This window comes from Oryx dammah, unplaced genomic scaffold (assembly GCF_014754425.2).
Source record: "Oryx dammah isolate SB20612 unplaced genomic scaffold, SCBI_Odam_1.1 HiC_scaffold_11, whole genome shotgun sequence".
In the NCBI taxonomy this organism is placed as follows: Eukaryota; Metazoa; Chordata; class Mammalia; order Artiodactyla; family Bovidae; genus Oryx; species Oryx dammah.
In genome coordinates this window covers 18084343-18103571 of record NW_024070195.1, presented here as the reverse complement: position 1 = coordinate 18103571, position 19229 = coordinate 18084343, and positions in this window count along the sequence as shown.

The following is a 19229-nucleotide window of genomic DNA, read 5'->3' as shown; positions in this document are numbered from 1 at the left end:
ATGAAATGAAAGTAGGGTCTGGGACATCAGCACTCTGACATTAGTATTTTTTAATTGCTTTTCTACTTGTATCTGTAACATTCTATTCTGTGATTATAATTCACACTTACCTAACACAATTGTACAGCTAAAATATTTAATGTTCCCCTCCAGCTTCTCAATTCCTATATGGTCTTTATATTTTTATGTAGGCTTCCCTGGTGGCTCAGCTAGTAAAGAATCTGCCTGCAATGTGGGAGATCTGGGTTTGATCCCTGGCTTGGGAAGATCCCCTGGGGCAGGGAATGGTTACCCAGTTCAGTAATTCTGGCCTGGAGAATTCCATGGACTATATAGTCCATAGGGTCACAAAGAGTTGGAAACGAGGGAGCAACTTTCACACACACATTGCTTGGATGAATTTCATCAACTCCCTATTTGCAATTTTTTGCAAAGTGCTTCCATATGCTCTATTCCCTGAGAGATTTTCTTACTTGAGAAAGTGTGCCTATCGCCTTTCTGCATTTGGCTTCCTTCATATCTCAGTTGGTAGAGAATCTGCCTGCAATGCAGAAGACTCTGGTTTGATTCCTGGGTTGGGAAGTCCACTGGAGAAGAGATAGGCTACCCACGCCAGTATTCTAGCTTGGAGAATTCCATGGACTCTATAGTCCATGGGGTCACAAAGAGCTGGACACGACTGAGCGACTTTCACTTTCACTTCACTCTGCTTTCTACACTTAAGGTGATGAGTATTCCTGGATCATTGCTTTTTAAACTAAACCATTGTCTTTTGATATTGTATTGTATATTTTGCTACAGCTTACCTCTCACTATAATTTACCACAATATTAATTATACTGGCTAGGCTACTGTTTTATATTTTTACTGAAAATATCTTTCCTGGAAACAGCAATTACCTTTTTCATATTTGGGCTGGTTGCTCTCCAGGGCTACTGCGTAGCAATGTCTGAAGACTTCTTTTGCTGCCATCCTTCACCCTGCTCTGTTGGTGTCTTTAATAAAGGACTTTCATACCATCCTCTTTACTGGTCTAGTTTCGTATATTGGCCAAGCTCATTCTGCAGTAGCATTATCAGGTTGAAAAGACTCGGACAAGCAGAGGACATCACGATGCCTAACTTTTGGGTTATACTGCTCCAGTTTCAACTGGACGGCCTCCACACCTAGTGTTCAGGACTCACCGCAGGCTCTCCTATCTTTCCTGTACTAGATATTCTCTGTAGCATATGGGGTTAGAGAAGGCGAGGTTCAGAAAAAGAACGAGACGGGCACTTTACAGGAACAGATCACCTTTTATGAGGTGAGAAGGGGCAGCAGTCAGATTAGTGAGCTGCTGCTATACTAACCCAAGAAAAAAGTAAGTATATATAGGCATATATGTGGAAATCTACTGTCTTAAGGGGGCCTGTTCTTCTCCAAGGTTGTTTGGAGTAGTTATCTTTTAAATGGCTGGGGCAAGGAATCCTGGAGATCGGCCAGAGGCTGGACCAGACCGGCTGGGAGCTGGGCAAAATCAACCTTAGTGTCCATTTTTTCCTTTGGGTGAGAGAGTTCTTTGTTTTGCATAGAATGGTGGGGAGGACCTGGAGTGGAGTTTTAACTCCAGGCTATTTTGAGCTGTGTAACTTTCCTTTATTCTCTTCCTATTTTTCCTGGTTGCACCTCTCTTTTTTGCTATCATTGTTCCATTATGTATCGAGTCTTGGTTCACGGTCTCATTTTGATAGTTTTCTTGCTTTCACTGGTGTCAGTAAAATCTGGTCATTCTGATTTTTGAAAATTAGATCATGACTTTGTTTTAAAACTTTATGAAATCTATTCCCATTATTCCTGGAATTCTAAAATTTCAATGATATACTACCTGTGAGAAAAGTTCTTAAATGATTTTTCCATTTCATTTTTTTTCCCCTTTTGTTCTCTCTTAAGGAACTGTTACCATTAAGATATTAGACATTCTGAACTGGTTTGTTATTACCAAAATTGAGTGACCTATTTTTTTTCCTAATTTTACAGAATGTTAAGGCTGTGAATAACTGTATCAATAATTACTTCATTTTCTTATTCTTAAGAAGTCTGTTAAATTTTAAAACAATTTTAACTGGTCACTTGTTTTTTAGTGAAATGAATGTATTTTAAAATAACATTTTAGTTAGCATAATTAGACTACCTCTTTCCAGAATCAGTATTATGATATATGGGGGGAAATATCTTTAAATAAAAATTAGAAATATTATATCTCCATTTGTTTTTATAGTATAAATACTGAACAGTGATTCTCATTTTTAATAACTAGCAGAATTGAAATCTAGAAAACATGATTTACTTCCATGTTTTCTGTGTAATATTAAAAAATCTTGATATTAAGACTATCCAACTTAATTTTTTACTATCAGATGTCAATTTATCTGTCTTGATTTTGTATTACATACATTTTAAAAACACTTTTCTCCCTACTGTGAATCTTTTTAAGAAATATCCATCTTGAGGGAATGACAAATTACTTAACAGGAGAATAATACACCCGTGGTGGATTCATGTCAATGTATGGCAAAACCAATACAGAATTGTAAAGTAAAATAAAAAATAAATTAAAAATAAATAAATAAATAAAAGAAAGGCAAATTTTGGAATACTGGGTCAAGGAATTTATTGTTGGTGAAAATACTTAACTTGTTTACCTAATGTTAATATTATAATATAGCTTAAGGAATCCTCCAAGCAAGAATACTGGAGTGCATAGCCATTCCCTTCTCCAGGGGATTTTCCCAACCCAGAGATCAAACCCACATCTCCTGCATTGCAGGCAGATTCTTTACCAGCTGAGCCACCAAGGATGCACAATATAGCTTAGGATACAAAGCAAATTTAGTTACTCCAAAGAAGTGAGTACATATAACTGATGATTGTAGTTTAAAATACATTGTTAAATGCATTTAATATATAAATAAATAAACTCCACACTATTGTGGGATTTTTTTTTCAAACCTGATTACTTTTTATATGTAGAATTTTTCCTAATTTTTTTCCTAAAATGGATGCTTAAAGCATAAAATTATGCTTTGAGGGGATTTTAGACTCCACTATAGTACTCTATTCTTCAATCCTTGTTTGTGTTATTCACATAAACTGTTTTCTCAGCATTTTTTTCTCATTCTGTATACAATCACTAAGAGGGAGACATTTGGGTATTATTGGTTTAGCATAAAATGTACTGCATATTAACAAGCATAGCTTTACTCTGCAAAAATTGTTCATGGTCCCACCATTGTCTAAGAGTAGAACAAGAAAAGAAAGAAAAAACACATAAAAAGTAGAAAAAAATATTTGAACTTGACTGCTATCTATGTCAGAGAAGGCAATGGCAACCCAATCCAGTACTCTTGCCTGGAAACTCCCATGGACGGAGGAGCCTGATAAGCTGCAGTCCATGGGGTTGCACGGAGTCGGACATGACTGAAGCAACTTAGCAGCAGCAGCAGCTATCTATGTACTTATCAGGGAATACTGCTTCTCTATGAGGCCAAAACAGCTCCATAACTTTTGTTTTTGAAAGCCCTTTCAAAAAAGCAGCTCTGGAATTTTTCAAATTCCTTTCAGTTTGGTTCAGGAAACTACCCATAGACAGGAGTCAGTAAGATATAGATGGTTAACAGTCTTGCTCTTAAGAAGATTCAGAGTCCAAAAGACTGTTTTATACATCTGTATCTCTTTTGCTATACTGGGAAGGAGGAGGGAGAGGGGTTCAGGATGGGGAACATGTGTATACATGTGGCGGATTCATGTTGATGTATGGCAAAACCAATACAATATTGTAAAGTAATTAACCTCCAATTAAAATAAAATTTTTTTTAAAAGAAGATTCAACGCATGTACACCCGTGGTGGATTCATGTCAATATGGCAAAACCAATACAGAATTGTAAAGTAAAATAAAAAATAAATAAATAAATAAATAAAAAGAAGATTCAGGTAAGTGGGTTGGGAGTGCAAAGCAGTAAGCAGGTTAACCACACATTAGGAGAACTGCAAGGAAAACCACAAAACGATGAAGTAGTACAGAGGAAAGCAGTGAGTTAGGGATGCTTCTCAACAGAAATTAACACCTGAGCTGGGTTTGAAGGACATTTAAATAAGAGAACCTGCCAAACTGATGGGATGGGGTGGGAGATGTTTAAAACAAGGAGAGACAGAATGACTAGCATTAGAGTGGTATAGTGTTTTTCTGTTTTGTTTTTAAAGGAACTAGAAGTATTTAACTATTGAGCATAAAGTACGAAAGGAAAGGTCATCGAAAATAAGACGGAAAAATAATTACATGTGTTACCACGAAAGGCTATGGGTGTTGTGCTAGGCAGCTTGGACTTGCCCTGGAGGTAATGAGGATCCAGTAAAAATAGTAAATAGGGACGTGACAGGGTCCACAGCCTCTTGAACCAAGAGAGAGACCTTTGCCAAGGTTACACAGTAATAGGCTGATAGATTAGAGGATCATGAATTGGAAGTAATGTACAGAATCCAAAAATATTTAACAGATAAAGACAAAAGGGATTGATGATTGCTCACACATATAAGGAAGACTGAAAAGGCAACGCTGTCTTTCAGATTTATGATTTGGGTGATTGGATGCATAATGATGGCAACAACCAAAGTAAGGAATAGAGGAAAAACTCAGGTTTGGAGGGCATGGAGAGCAACTCCAGTTTTGAATTCTTTAACTGTTCATTTATATTCAGAAGCAGACATCTAATTGGCGCGCGCACACACACACACACACACACACATATATATATATATGGGGAGAAAGAGAAGGGGCATTCAGGATCTAATAAGGTCTAGATTTAAGAGATAAATCTAAGTGTTAAAATTGTTTTAAAGAATTGGAGTAGACAGGATAATAGTGTTCTAACTATGCTTTCTTAGATGCTATGTTTATCTATTTTGTATCCCTAAATTACCCCAAAGTGCAAGCTAGTACCTAAAGATGTTTACATCTCCTGTATTTTGTAGACCATACTCTGAACCTCTTCCTTATCTAACTCACATGCCAAGGCAGTATTTCCCTTGCCCTGAATAAACTCAGGGCCATATACAGATGGCAGGAGACAACTCCCCATGCCCAAAAAGTCCACCAAAATTCCTGAAACTAGCCAACCCTCAGTCATTTAGCTCGTGAATAACCCAAAAAAAACTCTAACCTCCACACTCTTATCTCTCCGTCCTTGCAAAACCTGGGGCTTCGCTGTGTGACCCTGTACAGGGTGACAGGCCCCTTTCTACTGGATAATGTAAATCATACATTTTTACTTTGAGAAAATTGTCTTCATGTTTGTCATCTAACTGATTAAAACAAATCCCAGGTATAAATCTTGAAATAAGCAGTCCATGAGAAGGTGAGAAGCAAGCAAGGGGCAAAATAGAAGCCTGGGAAACAGTGGCATCAGAACATCAGGGAATAGAGTTAACAAGAGAAGGATCAGGAGAGCTAGGCCTTATTAGTACCATCATTTTCATATAAAGATAATGAACCACATCTGTTAAAACATGGACTGTAAAGGTATCCACAGATTTGCACAATGAAGTTATTGCTAATGACATTAACAAATGTTTCATAGATATGGTAGAATTCAAATCCAGCTGAGAGATTATTTATGGATATCAGTTTTCTCTGCCCATCATTTCTTTCCCTGATAACTCATCAAAAGCTGCGATTTCTGATTTTGAAGAACTTTAGCCATATAATTTGTACTCTTGAGAACTCTAGGTAAGTACACTATATATAATACATGCTTTCTCTATATTTAGAAACAGAATTTCTCAACTATAGTATGATGATTAGAAAAAAAAGTATATGTATGTGCATTGAATCATAGACATAAAAAAAGCTTTGAGGTAGGGAAGAATTGAGTGAATGAGTAAATGATCACGAACATTAAAATCAAATTCAATAGAAATTGAAATTACATAAATGCACTGGTCTGGACAAAATTTAGCAATACAATTATACTTCCTAATTTTAGAGGGGGAAAATGAAATTTGAAAAAGTTAACTTGTCTAAGGACCCACTCACTACCTTGTTCTGGTTATTTGTACAATGTTTCCCTTCACTACATGGCACATGGCCTTCAAATCATTTTCCATTAATTCTTTTATCTAGTTTTCTCCCCTTCATGAAAAATGCCTGACATTATACTATAATTATATGATGTGATGGATTAGTTTTTAATATTCCATTTGACATAGATTCTTCTTTTCTTCAAGACAGAGAACAGTCTCCTCTTTTTTTTTTTTAAATTTTTTAATGACCATGGCATTGTCCTGGTTATGTGATTGTGGTTAGAGTGGTGTGGGTGAGGGGTTAATGACATATAGAATTTTTTGTGTGGTAGTGGTGAAGGTGAGGTGGTTGAGCAGTTTTAGAAGGGTCGGAATACACTGATAATTGTCCTCAGTATTTCCCACAAAACACAGATACACCCACAGATAAAAAAGGAATAAGGGGTGTTGTTCTAAATCTTGCAAGTTAACCAGTGGGCACTTCCCAGACCTGCTGCTGCCAGTATCCCTGTCCCTGCCACCCCATGCCCCTGCAGGAGACCCTCCGACACTGGCAGGGCTTCCTGGTGGCTCAGTGGTAAAGAATCTGCCTGCCAGTTCAGGAGACATGGATTCGATCCCTGGCCTGGGAAGATTCCACATGCTGTGGAGCAGTGAAGAAGCCTGTAGGCTACAACTATTGAGCCTGTGTTCCAGAGCCCGGGAGCTGCAACTACTAGCCCCACATGCCACAGCTACCAAAGCCTGAGTGCCCTGGAGCTTGGGCTCCACAACAAGAAAGGGCACTGCAAGGAGAAACCTGTGTATCAGAACTAGCGAGTAGTTGCCGCTTGCCTCGACTGGAGGAAAGCCCGCATGGCAGAGAAGACCAAGCACAGCCAAAATAAACAAATAAAAATTTTAAAAAATCTTGTAAGTTAAGTAAGACAAGATGTGGTAGTCATATTCATTTCAGTGATCGTACATTTTTAAGACTCTTTGCAGTAAGAAAGACAAACTATGCTTATTATTGCAAATTACCCATTTTGTAAAGTGCCAATACCAGAACAGAGATGCTTCTGAAAATAAATTTTACTGGCTTTCTCTCTTTCCCTTTTTTTTTCTTGAAAACCTGTCCCCATTTCAACATTCTATTTTATGTCCCCTTCCTAGTTCCCTCTGCATAGTGGAAGTAGATAGCTATTGATTACAATTGCCCCCAAACACTCTGAGCTATGGAGCTAAACCAAGTTCAGAGGGGGAAAAAAAATTGTTCACCCTATGCAAACAAATTACTTTCAGGCTTGATTTTAATCAGACAGTTCTTTTTAGAACCCTTGTAATGAGGCCATTAAAAAGGTTCTGAAACCACAACAAGGTTACAAATGTCTTGCTGTGGGATGTATTTCTTCAACAAGTATCAAAGAAAAGAGAAAGAGAGAGAGGGAACTATGGAAGCAAGGAAGATAGGCAAGTAGAAAGGAGGAATGGAAAGAAAGAAGTATAGAAGGGATTTAAACTTCACCATCTAGCATTATTGATTTGATTTGGTAAGTGTGTTTTAAAGTGTGCTCAGGAAGCTGAATAACTACTAATGACTGTATTTGAATCTTACCAGTCTTTCTTTAGGACTTCCCCCGGTGGCTCAGATGGTAAAGCATCTGTCTACCATGCAGGAGACCTGGGTTCGATCCCTGGGTCAGGAAGATCCCCTGGAGAAGGAAATGGCCATCACTCCAGTACTATTGCCTGGAAAATCCCATCGACAGAGGGGCTTGGTAGGCTACAGTCCATGGGGTCGCAAAGAGTCGGACATGACTGAGCAACTTCACTTCACTAGTCTTTAAAACCAATACAGAATTGTAAAGTAAAATAAAAAATAAATTAATTAATTAATTAAAAAAATTAAAAAAAAATATTCTGTTTTCTGTTTCAAGGTCCTATCTAGGATTTTATCTCATGATTAGTGATTTTGCCTTAGTTTCCTGTCACCTGTAGATTTCCTCAGTTTCCCCTTGTCTTTCATGACCTTGAAACCTTGAAACAGTATTGATCACTTCAAATGTTCTTTACTTGGAGTTAAGATAATTTAGACTAACTGAAACATATTGCCTGCTGCTGCTGCTGCTGCTAAGTCGCCTCAGTCGTGTCCGACTGTGTGTGACCGCAGAGACAGCAGCCCACCAGGCTCCCCTGTCCCTGGGATTCTCCAGGCAAGAACACTGGAGTGGGTTGCCATTTCCTTCTCCAATGCAGGAAAGTGAAAAGTAAAAGTGAAGTCGCTCAGTCGTGTCCGACTCCTAGTGACCCCATGGACTGCAGCCCACCAGGCTCCTCTGTCCATGGGATTTTTCAGGCAAGAGTACTGGAGTGGGGTGCCACCACCTTCTCTGAACATATTGCCTAATTCATAGCTAATATATATCCTTTCCCCTTTTTCCTTATTTGTATTCAATGTTTTCTAATCACTGGGCTGAGGTTACACTTCCTTGGCAAGAATATCACAGGAGATGATGTTATGTCCTTCTCAGCGTGCCCTATCATGAGGTCCATGACGTCCAGATGTCTTATTACTGGTGACAGTGTTTTGATTACTTGTTTCAGATATTTTCTGCTGATTTTCCCATTGTAAAGTTACTCTTCTACACTTTGTAGTTAATAGGTAACTTGCGGAAAATCCTGTGAAACTATACAAATTCTGTTTCTCCTCAAACTTTTACCCATTCATTCCCAGACCTTCTCTGCAACATCTACTATCGTGGTATTTGCCTAATGGTTTATGTTTCCTCTTTGCTTCTGTGTTTATTAATTGGAGTTCTACTATAAGTAATAATTATCCCTTCTGCTCTGCTTAGTTTTTATAATGATAAATAATTTTTTACTTAAATTTAGTCTGTGGATTAAGTTCTAACACTACTATAATTTATTTTGTTACTCAAATTATTACAGGTTTGTCTATTGAGAGTTCCTGCAGATTGGCTCCTTTTCCTTAAAGAAGTCCTCATCTTGTTTGAGTACATCCTTACTGCTTGATACTGTCAGATGTCCCAGACTCATCTTGTATATCTTAGCCTTGTCTCTGTATGCCTTAGCCTTGGAGTCAGTCATTTCTCTAAAGAATACTAGTTCCTTTATTGGGAGAATGGTACTTGGAAACCTAGAACTCAGTGCTACTGCAGTGTCAGCATTTTAGGCCCTCATAGCAAGCCCAGCTGGGAAATACATACCTGCATACTAACTGTACTAGGTTCTGAGGGTTGCTGCAACAAATTACCCTAAATCTAGTGGCTTAAAATAACAGGTTTATTCTCTCATAGTTCTGAAAGCCAGAAGTCTGAAATATTGAACCTATTTTGTATTCTTGGCATAAATGACATTTAATCATGTGTATTATTATTCTTATTATTAATGTGGTGTTGAGAGTGTTTGCTAATATTTTCTTTAGAACTACTGAATTAATATTTGATTCTGTTTGCTAACATTTTCGTTAGAGCATTTGAATTAATGTTAAGGAGTAATATCCATCTGCAGTTTTCTGTCTTTTTACTGTTTTTACATAGTTTAGGTATCAGATTTATTCTTCTTTCAAAAAATGTTTTTACTTGGATAATTCCCCCTTTTTTCTTTTGGTCTTTTTACTTATTTTCTGTGAATTTTATGTGTCTTATGTTGAGAAGGGTGTATTACAATCTTCTATTAGCAGACAGACAAAGGTGAGGTGACTGAAGTACCTTAGACACAAAGTTTCATGAAACACCAAAAACTTAGTAATCAAGATGAAAGTGGTAGTCGCTCAGTCATGTCTGACTCTTTCCAACCCCATGGAATGTAGCTAGTCATGTCCCTCTGTCCATGGAATTCTCCAGGCAAGAATACTGGAATGGGTTGTTATTCCATTCTCCAGGGAATCTTTTGCCCCAGGGATGGAGCATGGATCTCCTTTCCTGAAGAAGGATTCTTTACCATCTGAGCACAGAGAAGCCCTATGTGATCAAGATAAATATTAATAATATCTAAAGCAGTATTTTAAAAGATCAAATCAGCAAACTAAAACCTATGAGACAGCCTTGTGTTTTTATGAATAAAGTTTTATTAGAATCTCAGCCAGGATTATGATGATGTGAGTGAGGCAAGATTGTATAAGTGAAAGAGTCAGGTCTTATCTTTAACATTTTATATTTAGTCATCATGGGTTTTTTAAACTCATTTTGATTATGTTAGTGTAGACCTTATAGACATTTATTGAACTCTACTGCATTCTCACATGTTTCACCCTAGTCTAGCTAGGTTTTCTAATGTCTCTAAACTTCCAGAAATATTTGCTTCATACAGATGGTAACTGTTTTATTCAATTTTTTTGGTATCACCCCCTTTACTATTCTGGTTTTTGAAATCCCTTCCATGCAGATTTTGCTCTGATCTTCCCAGTTACTTTTATCCCCTAGATTTAGAGTGCATTTATTTATTTCTGGTGATCATAGCAGCTCATACCCAGGCCCCATAACTGGTGTTTCTCCTCTGATCTTTTTTTTTTTTCCCCCTCAATCTGTGCTGCTGGCCATAAAGAGGGCAGAGAAATGGAACTTGTCTTTCTTTATTTTTCTCTTCTTATGTGTGATTATTTTTCTGTTTCTGCTGCTGCTGCTGCCAACTCGCTTCAGTCGTGTCTGACTCTTCGCAACCCCATGGACTGCAGCCCACCAGGCTCCTCCGTCCATGGGATTTTCCAGGCAAGCGTACTGGAGTGAGGTGCCATTGCCTTCTCCTTTCTGTTTCTACATTCAAATAATTTTGATTGTAGTTTTGTTTTAAATTTTCATATACGTGAAATTATTTCTTATTGTTGGGAAGGAGATTTGAGGAAGTTATTATGCATCAACTATGGCTTGAAACTATCTGGATTATATTATAATCCTTTATAATAGAATATGTCCCCAAGTGATATGCAAACAAATTATTAAATATTTTCAAAAAACTATCCACAATTGTTACCTGAAACAGCTAAAGCTAACTGAAAAATGTAGCTAGGATCCTGGTGTCTGAAACTGGGCAGCACAGGTACCATTTCCCTGTAACAGAACAATGGAGAGATATGCAGATTGATGTTTAATTTTCCAGCTAGGGCATCGAATTTGAAGTTGAACATTTCTCTGTTCAAACTGCCAGATGTAGAATCCCGAACAAGCCTAACTGTTCCAAGTTTCATTTTCTTCTTTTCTAAAATGTCCATGTTGTTGGGACAAATAATCAAATCTTGTATTCAAAGTATCTAGCAAGAATGCCTTGCATAGAGGGTGTTCAGAAGTGTTCTATAATTTATCATTTTCTTTTTCCTTCCCTGCATTTTTTGGTACTATAATACATTATCTGGAGTATTCCTTCTTTTTCTCTTATGTATCTGTGTTGGAAATGTGGTCTTTCCCCACTTTTGACACAATTTCTCATCACCCTCCTGCTCTGCCAAATATTAAGGCACCAATCTTACCCTATTCTGAGATCTGTAATCTTCAATGCACAGAATGAACTTCAGTTCTCATTGTGATGTTTTTATAGCATAAAAATTACATACAAATATCCATTCATCAGCTCAAACAGTTAATACTAAAACAAGTTAGGCACAGGTTGGGATTGATACCAGTTAAAATTCTGTTCAAAAGGGAGGGGATATATGTATACCTATGGCTGATTCATGTTGAGGTTTGACAGAAAACAACAAAATCCTGTAAAGCAATTATTCTTCAATTAAAAAATTAATTTAAAAAATTTCTGTCCATTTTCTCTTGTCATCTAAACGCTTCATTACTGGACTACAGAGGAAATTCAGAAACCTCTGTCGCTGCACTTCTGTCCTGCTTCTCCTGCTGAGCTTATGCCCTTTCTCAGGCAAATCACTTTTCTTTTTCTAGTTCTTCTTTATATTCTGTTCAAGTTAGTCAACTCAGTTCTACTCAGTGCAACTCAAGTTGATTCAAATCAATTCAGGTAAGTTTCAGACATTTCAGTTCCCACTTACAGAGCTATAGAGACTGCATGCTGTGCTTGTGACGAAGGAAATAAAGTTGATAAAGGAGCTAAAAGTCTATTAGGCAACCGACAGATACACAAAGCAATGTTGTCATACTGGTGAGTCACACCTGGTGCGATAGGATGATAGAGGGAGAGTGGTGAATTCTCCCTGGGTTTTGGAGATGCATCAGAGAGGTAGTATATTTAGAGTGGGTCCTTATGAGTGGGATTTTATGAAAAATGAAATGATTAGTGGCGGACATAGGCATTCTGATAGGGCGTTATTTACAGAGATGACCTCAGGTTATATGTCAGCCAGTGGTTTTTAAACAGAGACCTTGAAAGCTTACATTTTCCCTAAGGACTTAGAGCCTACTAAAAAGACTGTCCAAAGGGAAAGAGAGATTAAAAAAAAAAAAATTTAGAGTTTTAAGACTGAACAGAGTTGATACAGGTCAACTATTTTACATTAAAAAAAAAAATCTATTGAATCCTAAGTTTCGAAGCCTTAGCTGATCTTTACCCTAATGAAAGTCTCCTTTCTCTAAAATCTCACCTTTATTTAATATATTCATGCTTTATTTTCTTCTTTATTGCTTTATTATTTGTCTTCATATCCAAGACCTGATCTAATTTGTCCTTTACTTATTGCTTAGTTCATGTTCTGCCCTTCATTTTAATCATTCTGGCTTCGTCACTGCCCATCAACTATTTGCTTACCTCATATATGTGAGCACTTTCAATTATGTAGACTAATTGGATTGGGAAAGCATTGTTGGAATTAAAAAAGAATATGAATGAGATGGGTTATTAGGGAAATTTTGGCCTAGAGCAGTTTATAAACCTTGACATCTTCCATCATTTATAACAAACCTTTCATGTGCCTTTCATTTTATTTTGTATTTACTTTTCTTTAGTTTCTTAGGAAAAAAAAAATCATGACTTTGTGAAGACTTTAGAGGAAGAGCAACCTGCATTTCGTCATATTATTTTCCAGCTGAATGTGAAGGCAAAGGTGACCTTAGAAGCTTCCAGCTGAAGATGAAAAAGCCCTTGTCAGCCTGCTTTCCTTAATAATTGGGTAGATCTTCCCTGTCCCAAGCAGTTGGACTTTAAGTGACTGAGTGATAAAGTTGTGTTGTGTTAAGGTGTGATTTAAGGCCTTATTTATTACAGCAGCCAGTGTTACAAACCATTAGATACTAGAGACCTGTACCTCTGTAATTTTTTAATCTATTCTTTCTTTTGAAGTCCATAAAGAAAAGCCTTTAAGAATTTCTGGGAAAACTATATTGCTAAAGAGATTTAAACAAACATGCATAACTTTGAATAGGGTTGCTATTTGTTTGCTTCTTTGTTTGTTTGTCTTATGGGAATTATCAATCATTCCTCGACTAGTCTAGGAATGGGCTTTTTATAAAAAAATATGAAAAGATTTTTACAGTGCAGATGGCTATTCTTGGCTGTATGGGCTTTTCAGATAAGCAGAAAGACCAGCTTGTAAAATGAAAGTTTATTCATAGTAAAAATATGAGTAAACTATGGCAAATACATATTTTAAATTAAGAGGAAAACAATAGAACCTTATATTTAGCCACACATTTACCATTTCCAGTGCTCTCCAGTCTTTTCAGGAGACCTGTTATCAGCCTGAAGAACTCCCTTTATCATATCTTGTCTTTGCAGATATATTGGCAATAAATGATCTTAGTTTCAGTATCTGAAAATGTCTTTATTTTAACATTTGAATATTTGGGGGTATAGAGTTCTGGATTATCAGAGATTTTTCTTTTTCTGTTTTTTTCTTTCTGCTCTTCCAAGATGTCTGTTCTTCAGTGTTTCAGTTAAGAAGACTGAATACTTACATCATTGGCCACCAGTTATTACGTGTTCCAGGCAACTTTGATATCTTCCCGTTATTTTGTGTGTAGGCAGTTTGGGGATAATATATCTAACTGTGGTTTTCATTTTATTTTAGTTTATTTTTTTGTAATTTGGGGGACATCTTAAGTCTGTAAATCTATGTCTCTCCCCAAATTTGGCCACTATTGCTTTAAATATTTAACTGCCCCTTTCTCTTCTTTCTTCTTAGGATTCCATTCACTCAGCCATTAAATGTTTTGCTATTCTTCTATAGGCCCTAATGTTTTATTCTTTCAAAAATTTTTTTTCCAACTTCCTTTCCAATATTGATGCCAATTGTTTCTTTTTCTTGCATTATTGAACTGGCTGGAACCTTCAGTATAATGTTAAATAGAAGAGGATATTCTTGTCTTTTTCCTGATGATGCAAAAATTAGATCTTTTGTCATTCAATATGATATTAATTATAGGTTTTCCATAGTTGTCCTTTTTCAGATTGAGGATATTCCTTTCTATTTCAAGTTTTCTGAGACTTTTTAAAAAAATCAGATTGATGTTGGATTTTGTCAAGTGATTTTTTGCATCTATTTAAGTGACTGTTTTCTCTTGTTTGGTTTATTACTATGGTAAATTACAGTGTCCTTTACCCTTTTCACAGACCTTTCATTCTAGATGAGAGAACCAGATAGAGTAAACACAACCCATAATAAATTATATAGTATGTCAGAAGGTTAGAAAATCTATAGAAAATAAAGCAATATTGATGATGGGCAGAATTGACTGAGAGCATTGTCCTTGGGATGGGGACTCAATTTTCAACAAGGTGCTCAGTTTAGACATCACTGAAAGATGACTTCAGAGAAGCACAAGAATTAGAGAGTTAAGCCTGAACTTTCCTGGGGAAAGATATTTGCAGGAAAATGGAAGAACCAATGCAAAAGTTCTAAAATGACACATTACCTGAGTGTTTGAGTAGAGCAAAGAGGCCAATAAGGCTGGAGGAACCAGAAGAGTAGAAAAGTCAGAGAGAGAATGGAGAGGGTCCTCTTAGAGAATAGAGCATGTGTTTTCTCCATTATTAATATTCAAACTGGTTCACTATAATCATTCTTAGGATAAACCCTTGAAAGATATATAATCATTTTCTTTAGAGCTGACCTTGTAATCCATATCTAAAATGGGAGGAAAATGGATATATGTTGTAAAATTGGAAAAAAAATTAAAATGCCAAATATCTCTAGTGATATTAGCCACAATATATTTATAGTTTTACCACTCAGCCTATCTCCTCTCATTTTTACTATCCCTTCTGACTGAATTATAACCTTCATGTGGTATTATGATTTAGCTTACTAGGGTAAATAATTTCTTCCTTACTAAAACAAAATCAAATTTTCTCAGATTCTGCTGAAATATACATATATTTTCTCCCCATGGGATGAAATTCACAGCTGGTATTTGGATAAATGCATTAATAATTTCTTTTCAGGAATCACATGAACATTTTTGAAGCAATAAATTGTGCTTTCTGAAAGAATGTAAAGATTTTTGTCACCGACCTCATAAAATTAGACGACACATTTAAAAATAATTTCCTGGTACACTTGAGCATTGTCTTTCTAGTACTTTCTCTTTTATAAGGTCTAGACTTTTTCCAGAGTCTCCAATCATTGCCAAATAAGTTGCTAAACAGTACAGGCTTTTTGGTGCTTTAATAGCTGACATGTGACAAAGTTGTTCAACTTCTTGCTTCTGAGAACTGCATGTCCTTTGTAGTTTATTTATTCTTCTATATACCCACTTCCATTCTGGAAGTGTCTTATAATGCCACGAAGGAGAAATAATCATGACAACAAAGACAAACAATGGAAAAACAAGCAACCTTCTTCTGGTTTTTTAAAGATTCCATGCTTAAGGCAAGGCCTTCCACAGGCGGTCTGCCAAACTAACAGCTGAAGCAGACAAAAGACACAAGACACGAGACACTTCTGTAGTACATCAAGGGGAACATTCAGGCTTACACGCTGTTTATCTTACCCTGCTTACATCTCCAGGAGTGCTAGTTTGCCCACTTTGGGCTTTGCACAGGGAAATTCTCCCTTTGGAAAGAATATTTTACATGGATTGAACTAATATAAGACATACTATATCCACAGTCATTATTGTTTATCAGGAAACAACCACTATGTAGCCTAATCCTCTTTCCCTGCAATGTGAGAAACCACAGCATGTTGCGTCTAGAGGAAAGAGAGCAAGTGAAAATAGCGTTCACTCACCTGAATTCATACCTGTAATAATAGTGATAATGGTAGCCACAATTAAAAAGCATGCTTAGGTTCAGTGTGATTAAATCTTGTGAAAAATTGACAATTGTTATAACATTAATAATCAATTACTCCTAATTAAGTCATACAAAAAATTTTGAAATTGTGTAAATCTTTCCATGTTGAAAATCCAGTAAGTATCAAGAAGTTCCAAATATTTGGATCAAGTGAATTTTCAACTGTTTTGTACTATTGCCACATTAGCTCAGCACACTAGGAGACAACTCAAGATAGAAATCATCTTTGTCAGTATTAGCCTTATATTATGTGAGGAATAAAGAATACGAGGTCCTTAGGAATGTATACTTTGCATAGACTCCTAGACCTTGGTTACTCTATTTCACCAATCCTTGAAACAATGCTAAAAGGTTGGTGCTACTCTTATTTTCATCTTGTAAGAACTTTGAATTTTAAATAAATTACTTGTAAATTATCATTCAGACACTGTGTTGACATCAGGACATGAACCAAGGTTGTTTTCACTGTTCAGTTGCTCAGTCATGTCCAACTCTTTGCGACCCCATGGACTGCAGCACACCAGGCTTCCTTGTCTTTCACCATGTCCCAGAGTTTGCTCAAACTAATGTCCATTGTCTTAGTGATGCCATCCAACAATCTCATCCTCTGTCATCCCCTTCTCCTCCTGCCTTCAATCTTTTCCAGCATTCAGGTCTTTTCCAGTGATTTGGCTGTTTGCATCAGGTCGCCAAGGTGTTTTGACTAAATCCTGTGCTCTTTCTGTTGCATCAAGACAGCTTAAAAATTGGGCACCTTTTTAGCCCCCACTGGAAATAATTATTGTCTTCTCCTCTTCAGTTTTGTCTGAATTTCCTCATCTAAATATTGAGTACTGAATTCCAGTCATGTGTTAATCACAAATGTCAGAGCTCCAGGAGAGAACCTGGATGCAGACAATGGACATATCTGATTGTCTTCATTGGTACACTGCTGCTTGAAGAATTTTATTTTAGGACTTCTGTGTCTTTTAACATCCAAACAAAATATTTGGGACCAGAACGAAATAGTTTGGGATGTATCAATATTTGGAGCTTATTACTGAGCCTTTTTCCATAGACCATTCTAAAGCAAGGAACCTGTGGCACCAGCGTAGGTGCTAATTCCATAGGAAATGGAAAGGTGGGAGAGTGTTGCTAGGGTGGAACTGGACGTAGTTTTCATATTGTTTATATTTCATATTTCATTTCATATTGCTATATGATCCTATACTCATCTCCAGATCTTAAGAAGCATCTCTTCATCTCAGCACAGCACCCCACTGTCTAAACATTCCATTTCACCTTAATCAAATAAATTCCTTATTTATCTGTTCTATATGGCCAACTTCCAGTAAGATTTATTTTTAATAAGGTCTCTGGATAAATGAAAGTTTGCAAATCATGAGAGGATTAAGGAAAGGGTTGAGTGATCATTAAAAAATTCCTGGTATCTTCCTGATTGGGCTTTTCCTGTTACCCATGATAGATCTACATTCTTATACTAGATTCCTTCTTATCTCTTTAGTTCATCCTCTAATTTCTAGGCAGGTGAGAAAATACAGAAATAATTTGCCAAAGTGAGGACTTTTAACCCAAAGGCATATAACTATTTTTCAAAGGGTGATTATCCAGCACTGAGAGCGATTTGATTCTGAGAATTTTCTAAGTATCTGGCCAAGATAATGAAGGGTGGTTCTGCCCTTTAAAAGTACATTACTGGTTTGAAAAAATGATGAATAACTTTTAGAAGCATGATTTTCCAGCATTTAAGTATACGATGAAGAGAAACATAACTTGTCAACACTCTGCAAGGAATTTACTGCCCAACACAGTAATGGAGGTGATGACTACAGAGTTGTTTTATGAGACCTTAGTCTATTAACATTCTACATTAGTCACCCCAAGTAAAGGCAGAATCTAGCATTTGTATTTATTTTTCCCCCAAACAGTGCAAATGGTCACAGGCTAAGGTGCAAAATTTGTGCGGTAGCTCTGGTGGTCTGTTAATGTGTGAGTGGGGCATCATTTCTACTCTTCTTTATCCGCTGGATCAGCTTTCTGAGCATCAACTTCGAGTGTATTTCATTCAGAAGTGATGTAAGTTATTCTGACTTAACCTTATAAAGGTTGTCTTCTTCCCCACCCCCATTCTCTTTGCATCCCAAATCCTTTTTAGCTCCTGGTTGTAAGCTTGACATGCTTCATTTGATATTGATGATAGCAATTTTTGTTATAAGGTTTTTCTATCCTCTTTCTCAAAGCTAGTTTAATGCCAAATGTCAGTTAGGAAGAAATATGCTTTCTTGTCAATAGCTAATTCTTTTTTTTTTTTTTTAATGACATTACTTTCATGGATACACACATGCAAGCATATTTAGAATTTTATGCTTTCATTTTTGTAAAACTGCATTCTGTCTTTCTTAACTCATTTTCTCTGTGAACATATACATGGTGCCAGAAATTATATTTAAACTACTTGCTTATTGAAGTAGTTACTGCAATTTTCATGCTTTCAACGTGAAGGCATTTTAGACGTGATGTATTTAAGGGTTTAAAAGCAGCAACAACACACTTTCTCTGCATCCCGACTCCCAGTAGCAGTCTCAAAATTTGAAAACCACCTTCCTTCTTATGTAGAAGGACAAAGAGACAGGGTCACCTGCTTGTGCCTTGTGCTTAAATTGAGGTGGGATAATTCATGTCTTTTCCTTGAAGATAACTGCTATTTTCACCATGGAGACAAAAAAAAAAAGTTTTACTGTACATTTCAGTAGTGGAGCTAAAAGAGTTCAGCAGCTTGTCTGAATTGAAAGGTCTAATTAAATTCTCCTTTAATGTAAGATCTTGGCTTCAAGGTATTTAACCGCTGAAAAAGAGAGGGCTTTCAAAGAGGAAGCTATAAAATGTTTAAATATAAGCATCTTAAGTATATAACTAGGAAATAAAAATACAGTGTATAATATAAACTGGGAATTTTCTAATCCATTCTGAGAACTACCTTTCGTG